Source organism: Diadema antillarum, unplaced genomic scaffold, assembly GCF_040938485.1.
Source record: "Diadema antillarum isolate AM-2024a unplaced genomic scaffold, OU_Dant_1.0 seq00000507_RagTag, whole genome shotgun sequence".
NCBI lineage: Eukaryota > Metazoa > Echinodermata > Echinoidea > Diadematoida > Diadematidae > Diadema > Diadema antillarum.
The window spans coordinates 1,862,126-1,880,472 of record NW_027271462.1 but is presented as its reverse complement, the minus strand read 5'-3'; the positions used below and the strand labels follow the sequence as shown (position 1 = coordinate 1,880,472).

Below are 18,347 nucleotides of genomic sequence, written 5' to 3'. Positions count from 1 at the left end.
ATCACTCGGTTTGGGTGGGTTTGTGCGTTTGAGCAGAATATGCGAAGTTGGCACGCCATCGACTGAGTACGGCGTGCGATGTGCGAACGTGGCACATGAAGAGTTAATCTCAATACAACAGGAACTGCTCTGTAGCAGCCCCACACCCCCTTGATCAAAGTGATTTGATTCTCAAGACAGAATTAGAACTGAGAAGTGTAGGAAAAGCTGTAACAATCAGAATAGACCCTGAAAATGAATTTGAAGTCAAGTATACAGTTGTATTTTCACCTTGTGTGTGTAGTATGTGTGTGTGTGTGTGTATTAGTGTAAGGGAAGGGTTGTTTGGGGGTTTTTTGTGAATGATTTCATTCCAGATTTGTACAATGTATTTGTTTTTCATTTTTGTTAATTGTTTTTATGTACATTGTATATGTTCATGTTATACCCAGAATGGGTTGATTTATAGTGATTTGACTGAAATCAATAAAATCTTAAGGAAAAACAAAAACAAAGTACTAAGTGTGAGTGCATTGAATGGGAGGGAGAGGGGGCAAGGGCAAAATTACTCCTTCCATCAGTAGACAAGGAAGTAGATTTAGTTGTTTATCACTACATTACAAAATTGAAGAACATTTATTCTAAAACCACATGACATATTTGTGTACAGTCTCTGTGCTCAGACTGGAAAGGCATGCAGACTTTACACACAACTGAATCCAGCAGTGTTTGAATGATGGCTGGTTCATCAAACCAGAATGCAGATTTACAAGTGTACATTACTTGCCCGAATAAACCTTTTGTTTTGTGGTATTTCTCCATTGGGCAGAGTACAATGGGATTAAAAAAAACCCAGACATTTCTTCCAATAATAGTATTCAGTTATTTGTTTTTTCCAGGTTGAACATGGAATATAGCATTTACATGTATGTCTTGATTTCTGTCACTCTGTTTTAGATTAGATTTTGCTACATTTTAAGTCAACTTCAGAGTGAGTGCCATTTTACTAAAACTTTTTTATCTTGTGACTGATGGTAGTACATCAATACAGCATCAAAGCAGACCTACATTGTAAAAGATTCACATTGGCTATGTTTAATGAGCTTCCACTTTGCAGAAATAAAACAATGTGTCAACAAAGAATATTTCCCTTTACCCCTCCCCCCCCCCCCCCCCCATGAATGGGGCAACATGCAAGAAATACACAAAACCAACCAAACAGTATATCATTGGGGCTTTTGGACATGTGTTGGTGAAGACACTTCCCATTCATTTTACAGAAATCATACTAAGCCCTACACTGTCATTTTCTTGTCGGGGCTCAATCTGTATACTGCATGTAAGGATCCCTATTAAAATCATTTTTAGATAATGTAGAACAGACCAATCACCCCTTTAACCTGATTGCATGAGTGAATTTTATTGTCTTAATCATTGGTCATTATCCTTGTTATGACCATCATTATTATCTTTAATCATCTACTAATTAGTTGTGCTACCAGATAGTATGTAAAATCAGGTACCGGTACTGTTGTGATTAAAGGTCCAGTTTACCTTTGGGAGCAGTGATTTTAGAAATATTCAAGATATCACATTTGATGCATCTACAGCTGTAGTGTACAGTGTTTTGCAATAAATTCACAAATATAAGGAGATATCAGTATTTTTCTCATTAAACCATAACTGTTGACGGTTTACAAATGTTGTTTGGAAAGTTTTTTATTATAACTATTGTTCACATTTTGTGTATTTAACATTACTTAACAACAACATCGATTATAAGGATTCAAATTTTTACAGTGGTTGTTTCTATCCCTAACTCACATTTTAGACCTATTTTAAAGCACTAATGCTGAGTCTTTGTTTCTTCTGCAAATGGTAAATTATGCCTTTAAATGATGGGAATAGAAAATGCATTTAAAAGATTGAAGTAGGAAAAAATCTACTGTTGTTGATTTAAAATATCGAAGCCAATATGGTATACTGTATGGAATTTTATGCGAATTGGGATCCACAAATAATTGCTTCGTAGGAAGGATTCTGAATTTGTCTTGTAAATTTTGGTCAAATGGACTGACTGCACCAAAAACATGCTGTGTGTATGAGATTTTATTATACGAGTAAAATTGAGGCATGTGGATTTTTGAAGAAAATTTCTAAATTTTAAACAGTAGCAGATGCCTGTCAATCAGTGGCATTATTTTTTAGCTGCTGTGTAAATCTTTAAGATGAATTATTTGTTTTCACATTTTTGATAATACTATGCAAGCAATGACTTCTCATTTCCAGGCAAAGAAAAACAACAACTGGTAAGCAAGGTCTGGGATGATATTGTTTTCTCCATGAAAGTGTAAATTTCTGTATAGTTCTGTATAATTCCGCTGGTAGTGAAAGGAAGAAGAATCTTTCATTGATCCCAGAGTGTTCATTCAGGCATGTACAACAAGAATTGTGGTCATGCCCATTTCTGCTTTTTCAAGTACAATCAGTTGCACTGCTTGCAAAATCTGTATTTTTTATAGTTTATCAACTAAGGAACTTCATCTCAGTGGCATTTATGAGTTAAAGACAAACTTCACTGTATAAATTGCACCATGTCTTTGGAATCCTACGATTTTATTGTCTACCTAGCTCGACATTGAATTCTTTTTTTTTTTTTTTGTTACTGGGTAGCCCCCCTCCCCCATTTTCTCTCCAATGGCTGCCATCATAGACAACGAAGGAATTCACATACCTTTTACATACCATGCAGTATACACATGCAGCAATCAGTTGTTGCCCATGCATTCTTTGTAACCTTGCTTTACTCATAACCAAGGATAACCTTGATAGACTGAGAACCAAGAATAACTTGCAGATGATCTGTCACTTTCTCCCTATGCAAGCATCCAATTAGGAGGGTGTATTCTCAAGTCGTACGTAAATGGCACGTAACAATGATACTGTGTTGTCATGGAAATGTAGAGGGAGTTGCACATCTCTGTTGTGTGGCTTGTAGCTTCAACTTCAGTGAGTCTCTCTTTGGAGAGTTCTTGGGGTAAGAAAATAAGATACAATAACTAACCAGCAAAGAGGGTTGATTTTTACACAGTATCTTCTCAGAATTAATTTGTTATTGTAGCTCTAGAAAAGCTAAATTAAAACTATCAAGAAAAGGCTTTAGGTGCTATCTATAGTTTAGTATAGATGAATGTTAAGATGTGTTTTCATGAGATGAACTAGTTTATTTCTTATCCATAAACATTTTGCTACAATGAATACATGAATTACTGTTTGCATGAAGTGTAGTTTTATAGTGATTGATCTACAGTGTAGTATTAAATAGCTTGAAAATGTCCAATACAGAAAACAGAATTTGTAATCTTAATTTCCTACTCAGGCAGACATTTTGAGCTTACTAGTATGGCTTCTGAATACACAGAAATGTTTTTTTTTTTTTTTTTTTTTTGGTAATGTTTTGATTAGATACAGTACAGATTGCTCCAGATTCATCAGATGAAAGTGACAGGCATAATGCAAATTGTAACTGGAGTTGATTATATATTTTCAGATTTCTGTCCATTTCATTTCATAAAGTGGAAACTTTGAAGTAGTTAAGTGTTCATAATTTGCCAGATTATGTGTGTAAAAAACATGGCTTCGATACTACAATGATTAGTATGTAGAGTTAATTGAGTATTCATCCATTGTTATATCCCTCTAAAACAGTGTCATGTCATATGTACAGTACTTTAATTAATTATTGCTCAGTTTTAAATGTGATGACTAAGACAGAATGCATCGAGACATTGTATTAAAGAAGCATGGGATTAAAAATAATGATCGACATAATGATCACCTACTATTATCGGATTCATTTTCAGCAGAATATTTCTTTTGATAGAGGCCTAGTTAAAACTCCGTTGCATATTTTGCGCAATTTAACACAAAGCAATAACTTGCGGATGCCAACACGCAAGTTAAGATGGATGTTTTCCTCCAGTTCTCACCTCTAGAGTCAGAAATTTCTCTTTCAGCGGAGATATTTAGTTGTCAAAATGATATGGAGATAAGAAGGTTGAATCATATAAATATAATAAAAGAAATGAAGAAGTAAAGAACTGGTAGACCCTTGAATGGGGTTGCCATTTCTGGCGACGCTCGGCCACATCCGTGATAGCAAAGATCTTTTGTGCTCGTGTCTCTATGAGAGGCTTTTAAGAGCCTGCCTTATTCCTGACTCGTGGGAGCAGCCACGCTTTTTGAAAGCATTGCGAGTGCTTCTGCTGCAGCAAGGATTCTATTCATGAAATGTATATAAATATATATGATATGTTTTTTTTTTACCCATTCCCAGCTCTACCCAGATATGCTATTATACAAAGCACAGTGACTGTTTTTGTGCCAGTGCCAAACTGATCAGAAATAGACAGAAACCGTACAGAATGTCTCATTTTGACATCTACATTTGTATTTGACTCTGAAGTTGACTAGGTTGTACAAATATAGTAATGCTCATATTTTTTTTCTTTTTCCCATTCGTACACACGCCAGCACTAGGAAAGCGTTTCATTTCATTTACTTGTGGTTGAAGTCTAGTGTCTACATTTAATTGGGAAAAGTATCTTTCTATCAAAAGGTATCTAGGAATGAGGGAAGAGTGAAGAAATTCGTGTTGAAAAATGATGTCTGAGAAATTTGAGATCATATGAGCTGATATAGATAGTGAAAGTAAGATTCATTTGTGAATACAATTCTCTCCAAATACACAGAAAAGAGTTTTGTCTACTGACTGATGTTGAAGCATCAGTTGTCATTTATTACATTTGTGAAATTGATGTGATTGTATTATTTATAGACACCTAGTATTTAGCTGGTTTGTATATAAACCAGTTCTACTAACATATATTATAATGACAATGATATATTTGCTGTTTTTCTTCTGTGTTGGCTCACAGTGTCTTTTCCACTGCAGTGCATGTGTTGTGTGCCTGCTGACTTGGCGATACAGTATAAAATGACATTAAGCGTGATGTTTTATTGAATTAGAACATGAATTCCGAATGACTTGTCAGACATAATGTGAAGTCATAAATGACATCGTAGTGGGAACAGGTTGTTGGAGGCTCTGAGTCTAACCACATACTGCCTTGATTAAATAAGTACTGCGATACAAATTGATCTTTAAGTTGTTTTTCTTTTTTATTGTGCAGTGTCATTAAAGGCATACAACAAACTGCTCAACTCTTTCATTGATTGTCGAATCACCAGACTAATGCAGTTTTCTAGTTTTGATCTGCACTTTAATAGCTACTCCAGTTTGTACTAAAAAGCAACTGTCACCTTACTGTTCTTTGTTGTTTTATGTGCCATCTTTTGATTGTTTTCACCTCAACCTAATTTTTATTTGTGCACATGATAGCATATCGGGCTTCTTTCATGATGATAATCATGAAAGAAAAGGGAAAGAAAAGAGAAAGAAAAGTTCTAGCTTGTTTCTGCTGCAGATTTCCCTGATTTGAATACTGTAGTAATGCTAACTTTGTAATGCTTCTCTCAGCTGCATGCAGTTGTGGGATGTACATGTAGGGCCATGTAGCTGTCTAGAGGTTTGCCTGTACTGGGGGGTGTTTCATCAACGTTTGTCAGCGCTGACAACTTGAATCACCATAGTAACAGTCAGTTTGATGATTCTTTATGTTGTGTTGTGTTGTGTTGTGTTGTGTTGTGTTGTGTTGTGTTGTGTTGTGTTGTGTTGTGTTGTGTTGTGTTGTGTTTGGTTGAAAAATTTGAGCTGAATTTTCTTATTTCTTGATAAGAGTATGTGACACAGTTTATGCTTACCAGTCATATGTACAGTTTATGTTCATGATACTTGTATGAATTTCAAGTTTTGTTTATTATGTCTGGAAGCTTGGTTTGGATAATGGCTGCTGTATGTAACAAGTGTTCATAAAACATTTTTGACCTGATTATCACTTCACAAGCAAAAGGAGTATCCTCTCAGGTTTATGATGGACATCCCACGTCATTTTCTGTTTAGGAAATATTTTCTATATTTTTCATTCTTTATTTCCTCTCTCTGTCTCCCCCTCTATTTTCAATCAGAAACATTCTCTGGCAAAATAGAATGAGGTTGAAATGCAAAACGTCTACCGCATTTGTCAAACTTCCACTTCAAAATTTGAATTTTTAACTCTCTTTAAAAACATTTATTCCTATGACTGTCTGCTGTTTTTGTCAGTGTCTGTGGATGTTCCTCATACCATTCATACAGGAGACAAAGTATTAAAAGAATGCCTGTCATTCCCCTTTTGAATCTACTAGACAGTAGATTTCTGAAGAGGAGATACAACTGTACTTGTAAAAAAAAACCCACATTATCTGAAGGATTTGAAAAACAAAACAAAACAAACAATAAACCTCTCAAGGCTCAAAATGAGCTTGCCTGCACCACAGATAATCCTGTGGGTTTCTATGTCTGCCTGAAAGGGGTGAATGAATGGTTTGACGTGTACACCTTACCTTGAATGTGCACATACATTAATGTGTGTTGTACAGTGAGGAACGAAGCTGATTGTAGAAATGTATAGTGCTCAGAGGTTGGGAGTAAATCCGATTATTTGACTTGTGTGCTGCAAGGTCAGAGCATGTGTTATTAAATTCAAGTGCCATGATTTCTAGTTTTTGAAATTGAAGCAATCATTGAACTGTGCAGTCGTAGCAAGCTTTTGTAGAAAATGTCGGGAGGGGGTCAGGGAGAAAGCCATCAGTACCTCTTCAGATCTTCTCATATTCAAAAAAATAAATTTATAATTCATTTTTTAAAAATTTTGTGTCAGAATGAGGCTTGTTTGCCTGTATGAATCTGTACATCAGAAATGTGATGAAATGTGGATTAAGTGAACTTGGCAGTATTAGTTGAACACATCATTGGAAGTTTGAGAAAAATCAAACAGTTGATTCAAAAGTTATAATTATTTTACACTTTGGTGCCATCATAACTGGATAAGAGACTAGTACACTTCATGACATCATTGTGGACAACAATATAAGAAGAAAATATTATAAAGAGAATTCTACATATTTTTATGTTTCTAACATTGTGAGAGAACTCTTGACTTTATATCTCTTTCGGAAGCAGGGGCAATAATATACCCTTAACATAATAATGTCCATAACAAACTGATGGAATGTGTACTTAACATGAAAAATGAAATTTTATGGAATTCTCCTTATAGTTTCTTTTAATATATTGTTGTCCATAATGACGTTATAAATTGTAGCGGTCTCCTTTAAATCTAGCGATGACGGCACTGAAACTTAAAAAATTCATAACTTTTGAATCAATTGTCTGAGTTTCCTCAAATTTTCAATGATGTGTTCAACTACAGCAATTTTGCTGCTTTCACTCAACCTACGTGTACATACATGTAATGGGCATTGGTGTCTTTTAAATCTAGTCACAAACAGGTAAACAGGGGGAACTGTCCGGCTATCACGTTGTAAGACATGGATACCTGTTAGAGCTGTAAAAGCAGCTTCTCATCCGGCAGGGGCTGACTGTTGTGTTATGGCCATAAAATTGTTAGCAGCGCAAATATCCTGTTCATAGTCCTGGTACACTATCAGATGCCAGATTTCTTCAAATGAGACAAAGTGTTGGAAGAGAAAGTCATGCCGGTAAAACCCTATCGATGTCAAGACAGGATGACATGGCAATGAATGAAATGGGGAAAAAAAAGACACACACACAAAAAAGGCGGTGAAGTTTGACTGTCGTGTGGAAGTGTGCCCGTGTGTTCGGGAGTTTGGAGAGGTGAGTAATAGTCATCCTGATGGGAGTATGCCATGGGAAGACGTTTATAGACATCATGAGTCATTCCCATGCTGCTTGAGGGGAGCTCAAATCACCAGACAGGCTAAAAACAGGCCAATGGTGGGTCTCCGAGCTCCATTCAGCCTGCCTGCCTGCCCGCCCATGGTATAGACTGCCAAGCACTCCTACACCTCTCTTGTCACTCAGGCATTTCTTTTCAGTTTGGGTTCTTGGGGGACAGTTCCGGGAATACATGGAGGATATTGACGTTACCCATTGTTTACTGGCTCGATTTGGTGTTGTGCTTAAACGGCGTGGCCTCTGGAGGACAGTGACATCACAGTGGAGTAGTGCAAATTGTCTGTATTCATACACAGACCGCAAGTGTAAACACGGTGGTGATAAACCACTCACTGGCACTGGTTGGAGTGAGGCTGATTTCACTGTGGACCACACACCATTGAAGAATGGAATAATTGGAACATATCAATCATTGGTAAATGTATCATCTGTCTGTGATGATTGATCTTAAACTTTGTCATTCACACTTTTTGTTGTATTTTCCATCAAATAATTTGAGTTGATGTTAAGAATGACTAATTACTATTGCTTCTGCTGCTGCTACTACTACTACTACTACTGCTTCTACTACGCTTGTTGTCCATAATATACAAACTTGTATCCAGATTGAACTTATTTGTATGAAGGATATAATACTCATCTCTAATATTGTTATCTACGATAGGTGGATAATCAGTCTTTATTCCGTAGGAAGCTGGAATTGGATGGTAACATTATGAAAATCATCTAGACTGTAATAGAAGATATATTAAAAAGCTGTTTACATTTTTATGTTGATATTTATTAGTTTTTTTTTCTGATGTACTGGTTCTGAAAGAATGAGTAATGTGACATTCTCTTGCAGGTTTACATTGTATAGCAGGAAGCAATGCCAAAATTTCTGTAACATCTTGTCTATTCTTTCTACAATATATTCCTTCTTCTTAGATCCTGATAGCTGTTTCTAAATTTGTGTCAGCTTCCACTTGCAAGTCTAAAAAAAGAGAAATTATAAATGACGTTACATGGCACGAGTGCTGTCTTGTGATCATGTTGCTGTATAAAGAACAGGAATTTATTATTTTTGGCTTGAAATGTTCATATTTTCCTAGAAGTGGACTAAATAAGTCGGGTCAGAATAATTTGAACATCTCTTGCCATTTCAATATCATCAATGTTCTTAAGTGATCATAGGGAGAGAAGAATGAGACAGGAAGTTTGTATGAAGTCCTCCTTCACTCCTCAAACATGTATGAGAAGTGGGAAGGAAGTTGAAGCCTTTACATCAAATTACAACTTCAGGTGTGAATGTGCCCGAACTCTTGGCAACCCTTGTGAGCTGGAGTGGCTTCTCGCTCCAGTGAGCAGCTCACTTCGGACAAAGTTCTCTTGCCATACAATAGGTCCGCTATCTCGGTGAATACAAACAACGTACATGATGTACATGTCTCCATTGACGTATGGGTTACGTCTGTACGCACACATGCCTCTCTTCCATATATGGCACTGAGCTTTGTTTGGGCCATGTGAATTGAGTAGCATAACAAAACTGAGCAACGGGGACACGGGGCGTAGGTGTTCCCCCATACAATTGAGCTAAATCAGGGTGACCTGTGTCAGTTGTAGGATTTGTGTGTTTGTAATAGGACCTGTGATATGACTTCTCTGAAATTGTTGATGATTCACTCTTGAGTATTCTTGAGGGCACCTATTTCAGTCCCATGACATGGTGCAGTCTCAAACTGGTTTGAGGTATACTGTAATTTTAATCTGTGCTAGCTCATGATGTATATATTTATAGCAAGAATGAGCTTGTGGAAAACAGTTACCAATCAGTGCAAGGCACAATCAAGACGAGCTAATTACATTACACAGTGGTTTGCCTAAAAATTGGAGACAACCTGTTTTGGATTTTTACACACCAAGTGACCCGGAGGAGTTTAGTTTGCGAGAAGTTTTGAGGAATATTTGGTTCACTGTTGGCTAGCAAGCAAAATCCAGACATCAAGTTTATGTAAGTACAATGTAAGCAACATTTGCCACTGCATGTAAGGGCACAGAATAATAGACTTTTATATAAAAGTGAGATTTATGGTCTCTGACTATAATATAGGATAGTGGACGATCACCATAGATTTGTGAACACAATTAAAATCTGGTTGACATTGATAAGAGAAGATTTGAAAGTTGTTTGATTTTTCATGTTTTGCGCACCCAAAGGGAGATGCATGTATTCAAGTTTACTACAGAAAATCATCTTTGATTTCTCACTTTTCTTTACTTGCCTGACACTAAGTATTAGAAATAATCATTTCTAATTACTCTTAACAGCTTAGCATAGGCCAATAAGACCTGTTTATGATATTTGTAATAGGTTTGTTACTGTACATTGTATATATTGAAACTTGGGTAAAAGGCATGATGATTCATGATCATTGATGGAGACATTTTCAAACCAAAGTGGAAAAAAAATTTATGCTGCCTCCCACCATTAACAGCACAGCACTATCTCTACTTCATATCAGGGAGGTAAGCTTCTCACCTGCCTGTTCTTATCCATGTAATAGTCACATTGTGTGTGTGTGTGTGTGTGTGTGTGTGTGTGTGTGTGTGTGTGTGTGTGTGTGTGTGTGTTGCTTCATAGACATGCTAGTGATTACTCGAGGTTTGCCATTTCAGGTAATACATCGTAATCATGACTTTTAATGCGAGCAAATTCTACACATTATTGGCTATCGTTTCGACAGATCTTTTCCCCTCATGAACGCTCTGAATTTTACTTGCCCAATTGGGCTAGTAAGATTCAACCATTTATGTATATTTTTTTACTTCTAACCTGACATATCTTTTTTTCATTTTTTTTTTTGGTAATAATGACTTTTAAATGCAAGCAAATTCTGCACTCAGTTGATTATGTTTGGGGAAGGTCTTTTCTTATTTTCACATTTTTTATGATTGTAATTTTACTTGCCTATTCGGAGAAGTAAATTTCTCCATTCTCATATTTTTACTTGCCCTGCCCAAGCAGGAAAGCACTGATGTTGAACTCTGGATCACATCCTGTAAGTGATTATTTTGGTGTATCCTTTGAATACAATGACTATGAGGAAAAAACACACACACACACAAAAAAAAAACTTCAAGCAAACAAACTTCAAGTTGTACACAATAACATCATAGCCAATAGGTGTAGCTTAAGAGTCATTATATGCTTGAAATTTGAAAAATTCTGTGTCTGGAAAGATCTTCATGCAATATAAAGCTCTACATTGTATGCATCAAAAACTGTCCGTATTATCATTACCCCCTCCCCCAACACACTGCAGTCTGTGTCTGCTAATCTAAGTACATTGTAGCATCTTCCACATCATTGATGATGTTGAGTAACCTCATAATTCAGGTGTGCAGTGGAGTGTTGATGCCGTGACCTTACGTGTTTGTGTAGACAGCGCTTTTGTTGCCAGGTTTGGCGGTCTCTGCTCATTAGCGATGATTTCTATCGAGACCACCCGGGCCTGCATATGTCACTGTTATTGAGAACTGTGCAAGGATGTTGAGAGCATGCTTGGGACACTCTTTGGATGATTAAAGACGATGAGAGACTTCACTCTTACAGAAGAAGTTTTTTTTGTGTGTGTGTTTTTTTTAATCATGTTTCTTGGAACGTGTTTGAAGAGCAGAGACACCAGAATAAATCTCCTTTAATATTCTGACTGCAATGGTTATGTGCACATAGAATCAAGCACATCTTATATTAATTAGGTAACATCTCTGGCCATGATTGACCGCATGTCGTTCGACGGATGTGCTTGGGAGAAACATCATTCAAGTGGAGATTCGGATTTGCCAAAAATTACTCATGTCACATGAAATCTGTTTCTAAGCACTTGCAGCGGCATACTAGTTCTTTGCCAGTTTGAGGCCAGGTCCTTCTGAAATACTGATCACACCATAATGTATCTTTCCATAATGATATAGGCCTATAGGACTTTGATGGGCAAGCCATTGGTAGAAGGGAAAAAAAAAACATGAAGGAAAGTTCAGAGTCACATTTGTAGTTTCTCATAAAAGTGGGGGTATTACAATATATTTCCAATATATTTATACATTTGTTCCATACAGAAATAAGGCAATGTCTAGAGCTTTTCGTACTTATCCATTCAAACAAATTTCACGAGAGTTCCTGTTGGATTTACTCCTTATTTATTCGATAACTTTGAACTAGTTGTACCTGAGTTTTTTTTTCAATTTAAGAATCAGAGAAGTTCTGAAGAGAACAGATTTCATTGTGTGTCATAACACAGTGTAATTCCAATATCAAAACATTTATATTGCTATTCATAATGTTGAAATGAGATGAAATGAATGATTTATTGAAAGATTACAGGAAGCATGGAGCAATGAAAGTAATAATTATGCACCAGCCATTCTCATTTGCAATTTGCAAAACTTGTCAGAGAGCAAGGTGACCCCATTTGCTGACAAATCAAATCTATTTGATTGTAACTACTATAAGGATAGTATATTGTGAAGATTTAAGTCACTGGCATTGCACCTGGAGCCATAATGGAGCCTTGAGGTGGTAAATATGTGTAATGTAATGCCTTTGTGTGTTGCTTGCTGTTGAACATATTCTACAGTGTCCTTTTCCCTACCCACATCATAGATAGTAACAATTAAAGTTCTTTGTTTACGTAATGAGCCATTCATCCTCACCACAATGACTTGTGGGAACTCAGTAAGTGATGGCTACTCTATTTTGAGACTGTGGCTTGCTTTGTCTATGTCACCGGAACAACTAGAAGAAATCCTCTTCTTTCTTTCTTTTCTCTTGTATAAGTGCAAGAACCATTTTTCTGACTCACAAGACATACAAAATGTACATTGTACAATGAGAATGCGCTTGTGTTTATGTAGCCTGTCCACTGATTGTGGAGATCCTTGTTGCTTGACATACAAGGTGTATGACTGCTATATGATTCATAGTACTTTGAATAGTGTACATGATGATGTAAATACTAAATAAAGTTAGAGATACCAAAGCCAGCGAACCCAAAATTTAAGGTGAAGAACTTTTGGAGCAGCACCCCTTAATTCTGGCAATTTCAACCACATTTACCTTTGATAAAAGATACATTGTGCCATCACAGTATTCACAGCCCACTTTCAGTAAGGCAATAGAGGGCTATTGATATGCAAGCTTTGTATAAGTCATGTAAAATCTATTCATTGTGAAGCTTAATTCTTCCTGATGTAAACTTATTGCAAAATCTACTATCAAAATTAAATCAAGCAGCAAAAGCTACAGCTTCAAATACCTGAACCAGCTGCATTTCTTGCTGTGAATATTACATAAATGAAGGTTGCTCTATTACAATTCATGTGCATGTTATCATACAGTTTTATCAATTATGTTTTTCTGATGTGTGCTTTTGCAGTTCATGTGTCTTTTTGCAATACTGATAGGATTTTGTTAATACCATAGAGAGTAAAGATGTATTGTACTGTTTCAAATACAGCTGTGAGATTTTGTAGTTGTTGAAAACTCTTACTTCGTTCATACGTATGTGGGAGAGATAGTAATTTTGATATTTCGATAAGAAATTAATATTTCGGAACTATGTCAATCTTGCATTCATTAGCACTGTAAAAATTCTCATATCTTTTCTCCTTTCTGTTTTTTTTTTTTCGATCAGTGCCGTAGGCTACAAATGTCAATGTAACAGATATCATGTTGTGCCAGTGATTGATGAAGAAAGGTGAATACGATTTTTTCATTTGCGAGTGGAATGGACGAGCTGGCTGCATTGTAATACAACCGTGTATTCTATTCCTTGAGGGCAGATGGGAGGATGATATTGTGGATGGGATTGATGTTGTAAATCACAGCCTTCCCAATCTCACCGACTCTGTGTTTTATGAGGCCAAGATACAAATGTATGATATGATCTGCTTTATGCGATGATGGTGAATGTAACCATTTTTGCCCTTGGGTGAAAATGTGAGGAACCTAGAAATATTCCATACTGTGCTTATTATCTGTGCTTTTTTGAGGTTCAGTGAGACTTTCACTGTCCCTTTCAGAATTGCTCTGTTTTTCTGTTAAGAGTACAACTTTATCTTCCCCTTATCTATTTCATATTATTTGTATAATTAGATTAATGGTGAATTTTGCAAAAAAATAATTTGCCTGTCGTGATGAACTTCAGTTTTGTTTGAAAACATTTACAATTGGTAGTAAGTAGCACTCATTAATCAAAGTGTGTAATGTAACTATTATTCATATATTTTCAACATATTTTATATTATACATTAATACAGAATGACTTTCATTTGTGGAAATGTCACTCTACTGCATGACGTCACTTCTGAGTATGAAAGAAATCATTTAATGACGCTTTAATGAAGTCTACTGTGGTTTACAAATGCTCTACAATGTGCTTGATAGAGAGGTGAATAGTCTTCAAAATTGGCAAAGTGGTAATAGACTGCTGCATCATTTTAGTACAGTGCTGAAAGGAAATGGGTTGCAGACATGAGAATCATCGCAGGCCTTGAATTTCGCCAGTTTTTAATAGGGACAGGCAATTTTTGGTTTTAGGGGCACTCTCTCTCAAAAATTTTTAAGGGTAGCAAGGAAAAGTTGCAGTAAGCATGGTAATTCTGAGAGAGGCATTGCGGCAAGTAGATAGGGCATTGCGGCAAATTGCCTTTTGCCTCCCGGGTAATTCGAGGCCTTAGAATGTCAATGAATCTTGCTGGTAGATAGGTAAATTTATAGGGAGAGAGAAAGACTTATGAGCTCTGTTTATCTCTCGATCAGTATCATATATTGTGAGGTTAACTATGAAATACTATTTATTGTGTGTCTGTATGTTTGGGAATATGTGTGCATGCAAGATATGTCGACAACTGAAGCTACCAATCTATCCCAGCAACTTTCGGATATTTACGAGACTCTTCATACATACCTATAAGCAGCAGCAGCAGCAGCAAAAAACAAAAACAAAAAACAAACAAACAAACAACAACAACAACAACAACAACAAACAAACAAACAAAAATAAAAACCAAATGGGTCATCCCTTCAATCTGATCGTATTGCTTTGTGAAATACTCATACATGGGCCCTGGAAGGATGAGACTTAACTGTCATTGTGTTCGTCATCGAGGCCCGGCCATCGGCATGTTCATTAGTCAAATTGGCAATCATGTCTGTGATTATAGCCAGCTGCATACCTGAAATGGTGTGCGATATTGTTCTTTTGACCTGTCAGTCGAGCCTAATGCAGGAAATGCCTGCAGCAAATAGAAGGGAGATGAATCTCAATTTCCAGAAAATCTGGACTATCAGCCATCAAATTATTCCTTTTTGCATGACAAGTTCAGATATATTTAAAGTATTGTACTTGTGTAATGTGAGAGTGCAGTTTGGTGTTGTGTCTCTGGTTTTATTAATCTCCAAAGAGTTATGAAGCCTTTTTTGCTCAGAGCAAAAAACGAGTATGAAATCTCTGTGTTTGTTTGTTTGTTTGTGGGGGGGGGGGTAGGGTAGGGGGAGGTAAATATTAGTGACTGAACAAATCCTGTTGAGATTTCTCCAGGGAGTTTGATTTTTAAATATTACTGAAATTGTTTCTTTGGAGCTTGAGCCATTTGTATATAGCATTAGGTTTGCCACAATTCTTGGAAGGGGACAGCTGACTAGTGAAACCATCCATCTCTGTAATGTGCTTCTTCTTTTTTTCTTTCTTTTTTCTTTTTTACCGGGATGTTGTTATTGAAGATGTTGTTTTTTTTATGTTTGTTTTTCTTTTTGTTCTTTGAGATACAATTCCTGATATTTTTACCTCTTGAATTGAATTGATTGAAGAAAAAAAAAGATTAAAGTTCTTGGCAACAGATGCATGTGAAAAATGTTTCTGTATCTTCTAAAAGATTCAGATTACATGTACAGGCACATGATGATCCTACTTTAAAGTTGTGTACTGGTCAGGATATGAACTAACTTAAATTGAAGCAAGTTTGTATTTATAATCAAGAGGTGTTTGTGTGATTGGTGTCGATTAATAATTTTCTTGTTTGCTAGGATGGTGGTGAATGCTGAGTTTTCTATTTGTGTGGTATAAATACTAGGGGAAGATCCTAATAAATAAAACTTGTCTCATCTCCTTGACCAAATAGATATGATATCCAAAGGCTACATTCGTACGAAAGACATGGGCAAGACATGATGAGATGGGTTAAAACCCATAATGCATATGTGAGTAGGTTGAGAAGGATGGTAACAGACCATACTATTCTTTTTTTATACACGGCTTTCTATAGGCTTTATTGGCGAGTGTAAAAAGCTGAAAAAATTGGTACGGGACTAACGATAGTCCTGGGTCAGAGAAAGTACGGGGTTAAGAAACACAAGTGTAAAAAGGGCTAAAGCGTAAGTAATTTCAGCATGGCGAAAACGAAATAAAAAGTGATTGTATTTCTAGTAGAGAAGCCAGAGTGGTGATGTATCAGTATGGTGATTAGACAAAAGAAGATTGCACAACCACAAATATGATATAGCTGTACTTGACAAGACAGTGTTCCAGTCATAACCTTCAAATTTAGAAATTAAAAGTTTTCCAGAATGTACATAATCCCATCTTATATTCCCTGTCCTGTTAAACATATTTTCATTTTTCTTTGTTTTGTTGTTGTGTTGTTGTTTTTTCTCAAACATTAACAAAGTATTATAAGTCCAGGAAATGCTTGGAATTGATTGAAATACATAAAACTGCACTTCAGTGCACTTATTGGCTGCACGCTCAAGGGTAAAGGAGATCGTGCCTGGTACTTGGAGGGTGAAAGCAATCTAAATTGCATCCTAACCGTTTTGGTGCCTTGCTGACAAACTCATCCTGTGATATTAAAAAGCATGCATACAAACTTTGATTTCTCTTTCTTCTCCTCTCTCTATCTGAATTCTTGCTCTTTTTGATTGTGACTTGAATTTCAAGCTCTCTCTTAAATCTTGCTCCCTCTTTTTGCTGTACTCCCTTTTTTCCCCCCACATCATTTAGAAGCTAATTGTCATCATGCTTCCCGTCTTTAATCAAAGAAGTGCCGTCTGCAATTTTTTTTACCGATATCTGAGAATTTACAAATTATGCAAAGTTCATTGCGTTCAAATCGAGCGGGAGCTGAATGCCAAAGTTCATATCTGTAAGCGCTACCTTTGATGTCCTATTTTGCTTATGGACAGTCCACAATACCACAGTAATGTGCCGCACTGGCACAGTGGTTCCAACACAGATCTCATGTTGAGATAGTTAAGGTAATGCCATGCATAAGTTTGCTCATCCCTGGCTGTTTTTCTCATTGCTGATGGGTAAACTTTTCTCGATCTTAATCTGTTGCCTGCGAAATGTAGTAATTCCCCCACAGTGAAAATATGGTTGATTCGGTTTCTGTAAGCTGAGGGTTAAGTGTGATAGGTCTGCAGTATTAACCTGCTCTAAATGCTACCAATCTAACAAAACCTCGTCAGCTTTTAGGTTTTCGCTAGTGACTAGAATAGATTAAATGGAATAGTTCAGTGCTAGTACCGTTGAAAGTTGTCAGAATTGAGAATCTGAGCTATGTACAGTGGTAAAAGCTGTCATCAAGGATATGTAGTCCATTGCAAACTTTTCGAATAGCCACACCCACCCCCACCCCCAGCTGTAGAGAAGACCACCAAGCAGGAAGTGTTGTCTCATAAGAAGCAGAGAGGCATGACAGGAGAGCATGTGTGAAATTTGAGATCTTATTATCACCTCATTCATTCTTTGACACTAGTGTCTAGAGGGCCTGTGAACCACCTGAACATGTACAAATTCAATTTCTATTAATTTTTTTATTTTCTGGTTGTTCTCGATACTGAAAAATGTACACATTTTTTTTTCCTACTACTTTTCACATGAAGGGCATTTTTTCATCTGTATCTCACCCGAGCCAAAGGCCTGAGCTAGCTATTGTAATCATGCATTGTCAGGTGTCCTGCATCTTTCTTCTTTCCTGGGTAAACTTTTGACATTTTTGGCTTCTTCTTGAAAACCCTGTGACAGATTTTTGCCAAACTTTCACCAAACAGGATGCATCCCTAGCGTGATATTTGTTCCAATGGGCACAATGCCCCCCTCCCCCCAAAAGTATTTAAAATAATCAGAGATTTGCTGTGTTTTTCTCAGGTATTGATAATGCGTAGAATGTGAACTTGCGATACTCAAGTGAGTGTTTAAGACCCACTGTGTCTCATGTTTCTTTTGCTAACAGCACAAGGTACAGAATGAACGTGTTACTTTTGTTTTGTCCTTGTGATTTTTTAAGACCGCTATGCTATGTACCATGTAAGTGCTAAACTCTGAATACTTATGTTTACCCAATCTATATTTAGGTGATACGCTATCAGCGTATCACCTATTGTGATTGTCAAAATCTCTCTTTATTTCTTTTTATTCTTCTTTCTTTCTGGACAATTTTGTGTCAT

The 18,347-nt window shown here is 36.5% G+C and overlaps 1 protein-coding gene across 2 annotated transcripts in view; it reads left to right on the top strand.

Moving 5' to 3' along the window:
* Positions 1 to 18,347, top strand: part of LOC139734045 (protein kinase C delta type-like) — a 74,872-nt gene that overhangs the window by 1,188 nt on the left and 55,337 nt on the right. The gene's annotated exons all lie outside the window — the stretch shown is intronic.